Raw genomic sequence first — 5,365 nt, 5'->3', positions numbered from 1 at the left:
TCAAGGATCTGCATCTTCGTGGTTATCTCAAATGTGTTATCCTGAAATAACTTGGACTGAATTTAAAGATCTCTTTATCGCGAGATTTGGTGGACTAGAAACATCGGCGGCCACTTTAATAAATTTACAAAATAGTCGTCCGAAAGATGGTGAGTGCTTGGCTTCATATTCGAGTCGTTTATTGGCGTCTCTTTGTTCAAAGTGGAAAAGTGCAAGTGTCGAAGAAATTGCGGTGTCTGTTGTACTCGCACATCTTTCGCAGTCTGATACGCGTCTTCAACGTTTATCATTTACGACAGATATTAAATCACGTAACCAACTACAAAATGAATTGAAAGCCTTTAATTATGCAAGAAAAAGGTCTGCTCCACACCAAGATGATCGTGTAGAGCATAATTTTAAACGATTTAAATCCTCGTCACCGATTAAGTGCAACTCATGTGGAAAATTAGGACACAAAAGTGTTGATTGTCCGTCGATTAACAAAGGGAAATCAGAACGAGCATCTAATAGCCAGATAGCCACTAAGCCTACCTCACAAAAATTTGTTGTTACCTGCTTCAAGTGTGGTGTAGTGGGACACGTTGCCTCAAGATGTCCATCATTAGCGAGTGGGAGATTCAAAAACAACGGGAATGGTAACAGCAACGAGCGCCGTGTGGATATCTGTACGGTAGCAGCTCCATCAGGATCCTTGATTCATCGTGGTGAGTCGTTTTCATTTTGGTTCGATTCGGGAGCTGAATGCTCGTTAATTAAAGAAAGTATTGCCGACTAAGATCTGCGGGAAAAAGGGAAAATAATTTAATAATTCTTAAGAGTATTGGAAATGTTAGCGTGAACTGTACGATACAAATATTGTCTGAAATAACTATTAATAGCCATACGTTAGAGATACTTTTTCATGTTATTGCAGATGATTATTTAAAATGTGACATATTGATTGGTCGTGAAATTCTTGGGCAATAATTTGATGTAAATATAACTTCAAATAATTTTAGCTTATCTAAAAGTAAACTGATTAATGCATGTAATAAACTCTCGAATCTATTAGTAAAATACATTTTAATCGATATTGATACTGACGTAATTAGGAGATGATAAAAGCAGAAACTCATTTCTATTTTAAAAAGAATATACCGATTCATTTATTCAGGGGTTTCCAAGTACTGTGTTAATACAGGGAGCTTATAATACAAGTTTAGTTGCAGGACCCTAATGTAACTGTACAAAGGCGCACCGTATCAAATTCTTAGTGCTGAGGAAAGGCAGGTAGTACGGATAGGAAAGTAGATGAAACTATTGAAGGCTAATGTTATTCCGCCAGTCCGAGTTGCGTTCTCCGTTTGCCGAAAGTCCTTATGATATTAGTTAAGGCAAAGAAAGATGGTTCTGATCAAAGTTTGTGCGTCGATTATCGGGAACCGAATGCTAATACGATAGGATGATAAATTTCCTTTACCCCTCATTGCCGGACCAAATAGCGCCGACTTGCTGGTGCTAAATTTTTTCACATTACATGTTTAGATATGGCCAGTGGATTTCACCTCAAATCCAGCTGTTGGAGACAGAATCAATTGAACGTACGGCTATGTTTGTAACGCCTGATGGGCAATATGAATATTTTGACCATGCCATTCGGGCTAAAGAACGCACCCTCTGTCTTTTCAACGTGCTGTTATAAAGTCCCTCTAGGAGTAAACTTGCATATTACATTCCGTCATTGTGTATATGGATGATAGCTTTATGATTATAGCTTCTCAACTATCGAGGAAGCGTTAGGACAGACTCTCAAAAAAGTAGCTTCAGTATTCTTCATTAAATCCGGATTCTCTTTAATTTTCTCAAAATGCTTCGTTTCTCAAAACCCAAAGTACAATACCTGGGCTATGAAATTTCTGCTGGTGAAGTCCGGGTCCCAGCCTCACGTAAAAATCGAAGCCTTAACTGCTCCTTTACTTCCTGCACCGAGAACCGCAACTCAAAGTTTTCGAGACAATTCATCGGTCTCTTCTTACTTTCGTAAAATTTTATTAACCTTAAAAGTTCTCACAGGTAATGAAACCGCTTATACCGTTTGGACCTCAGGTAGCAAAAAATATTGAATGGACTGAGGTACATGAAAGATATCCGGTCAGAAAATAATCTCTGTATTGACTAATGAGCCTGTACTAATGATCTTCAATCCGAACTTCTTCCTATAGAGTTGCACACAGACGCTAGCTCTGAAGGCTATGGGGCTATATTAATGCAAAAAATTTAATGGTTCAAATAGAGTTGTCGAGTATTATAGCAAAGTTACGCTCAGTTCAGCTGAGTCACGATATCATCTCATATGAATTAGAGACTCTTAGCTGTATTTAACGCAGTAAAAATTTTTCCGCCATTATTTGCATGGCCGACCGTTCGTAGTACTTACATGGATTGTAATTCGTTAAAAGCCTCCCTCAGAAAAAGGCTGACCTAACACTCAAGGGTTCACCGCGTTGGTGGGGCTTTCTTACAGACTTTTTAAATTCTGATATTGTGTATAGAGAAGGTAAACGAATGGCTCACGCTGATTTCTTTTTCGCGTAATCCTGTTACAGAACACATTGCGTAGTAATTCAAATAAAATTTTACAGAAAAAGTATAAATTCTGACGGAAATTTCTCGGATGATTGGCTTCTTGTTGAGCAAACGGCGTGACCCAGAAATTCAGTAAGATAGTAATTGATTTAGAAAAATGATGAGATTGCGTCCGGATCTTTGGGTTAAAACTTATGAAGTACGGTATATCAGGGTTACTCCACCGAAAAATCCAAAGGCGAGGTAAAAACATTATGTTTACCTTATTGTTCCATCGTGCTTTTAGGTGGTCGGTAATAAATCATGTGTACATGAGTCAATTATGCACTTAGGATGGGAGAAAACACTCTGACAAGGTTTTTGGCGAAAGTATTACTGGTTTGAAGCGTGAAATTACTGAAATATGTTCTGTAAATTCATTGATAACTGTTATACTTGCAGAGTTTTCAAGTCAAGCTCAGGCAAAGTACAAGCAGAGCTTCATCCTATTCCTAAGACCAGCATCCCTTGGCATACAGTGCACATGGATATTACAGGTAAATTAACGGGTAAGAACGATTCAAAAGAATACGTTGTCGTGTTGATAGATGCTTTTACTAAATTTGTTTTATTATATCATACTCGAAAATAGATAGTGTCAATACTATTAAGGCTCTTAAAAATGCTATATCATTGTTTGGCCCACCGACCCGTATAATTGCGGATCAAGGTAGATGTTTCACAAGTAAAGAATTTCAAGAGTATTGTAACCTCACAAAACTCAAAATTACATCTTATAGCTACGGGTTCAAGTCGGGCTAATGGCCAGGTAGAACGCGTAATGAGTACCCCTAAAGTATGTTTACTGCAGCCGAAACGAGTGGAAACTCTTGGCAAGCAGTTGTAAATGAAATTCAATTAGCAATAAATTGTACTACTAATCGAGTCACTAAAGCTAGTCCGTTAGAGTTGTTAATCGGCAAAGTAGCTAGACCTTTTGGAATGATAGTTGATCAAGACGATAAAGAAATTGATATTTCTGACGTACGGCAAAAAGCAATTGATAACAAAGAAATTCAGGCGAGATATGATAAGTTCAGATTTGATAAGAATAAAGCAACGATAGTTTCATTTGAAGTAGGAGATTTTGTGTTAGATTAAAACGAAGAGAGAAATCAAACAAAGCTCTCGATCCAAAGTTCAGAGGTCCATTTGTGGTGACGGAAACTCTCGACGGTAATCGCCATATCTCTTAAAGTCTTTTAATGGGTAATAGAACGTATAAATACCGTCATGAAAAACTTGAGAAAAATGCCTGAGTCCCATATTCCTAGTGAGTTGGATGCTTCTTCCTGATGATCAAGAAGTTGTTGATCAGGAGAGCAATGAAGACTCTTGGAGACACAGAGTCATCAGAAACCACCAGGTAGGAGAGACTCAGCACCAATGGTAGATGTGAAGGTCGCAAAATTCACACTTGCTCCAAGCTGTAGGTCGTATAAGCAAATTCTAGAGTGATTTGGCTAGGGGTACGACGTGGCCAGTTGGTGAAGTGGCGGGGGACCAAAGAAATCTGTTGGCCGCACTACTTGCTATGCCAGTCTGTAGTCGTAAATCTCGCAAACTCAGGGTAGTTTGGAATCAATTTTGTTTATCAAGACATTGTCAGGGCGCGAGGGCCAGCTGGTGAGGTGGCGGGGGCCAAAGATGAAGTTCTAGGCTGCACCATCTGCGCCAGTCTGTAGTCGCAACTGCAAACTCAGGGTAGTTTGAATCAATTTTTGTTTATCAAGATTGTCAGGGCGCGAGGGCCAGCTGGTGAGATGGCGGGGGCCAGAGATGTTGTAAGCTGCACCACCATGTGTCATAAGTGTGGTTGACAATGTGGCGGGGGCTTAAGGTGTACATAGTTGGAATACCACTATGGTGATACACAAGTTTTCTGTATATGGTATACAATAGTAGCAAACCATTTTGAGTGTTAGAGGTCTATACCTGTGGTGGATAAGTGGCTTGTATTCAGTGTGAACGGAATGGTGGAAAGGTATTCTCATGGCGAAAACGCGTAGCGTAATAAAGGTGGTCGAACTGCTTTTTGTCATTCTTGATGAATCTCTGGACATAAGCTTTTAAAAAAAAAAAAAAAAAAAAAAAAAAAAAAAATTACCGGACACGGTTTGTAATAACATAAGTTTACAGATGCACCTGAGGACGTGTGATCGTCAGGTTGGCCGTGTCGGAGATAATATCGAGCTGGGTTTTCCTAGAGATAGGAAATTCCCAATATTTTAGTTTCTGTCTGTTAGTTTCAAGCTAAAAATTGTAAAAGCATAGAATATTTAATAATTATTTATAACTTAAGCCGATTATAATTTAATGGTTATGGCGATGGGGCTTGAGTCCGGAGTGACAATGGTCACCAAACGTAGCCGAGGTCACAGGATAGAAGTACGCGTATAAGTATACAGTTAAAAGATATCGACAGACAATGAGGGCTGTCGAAATATTTTTGAGAGAAGAAGTACCTTAGGGTACTGAGACGAGTAGTTCTCAAGTTGAGCATTGATCTGCTAAAGACCGCATACATCCTGCTGACCCCGGATTCGTTCTCGGTCTTATTTCCTCAACGTCTTTAACTGTTATATCAATCGTGGTAAAATATTTGTAATTAAATCTACTATTTGTACGAGTTAGTGTACGTTATATTCCAAATCAAAGTCTTGTGTTATATTTGATTATTGTGAAATAAATAAAGATGGCTGATAATGATCCAAAGGACTCTAACAATGCCCAAACCACTCTTCCTCCGACATATATA

Source organism: Cotesia glomerata, linkage group LG2, assembly GCF_020080835.1.
Source record: "Cotesia glomerata isolate CgM1 linkage group LG2, MPM_Cglom_v2.3, whole genome shotgun sequence".
Taxonomy (NCBI): Eukaryota; Metazoa; Arthropoda; class Insecta; order Hymenoptera; family Braconidae; genus Cotesia; species Cotesia glomerata.
This window is presented reverse-complemented; position numbering follows the sequence as displayed.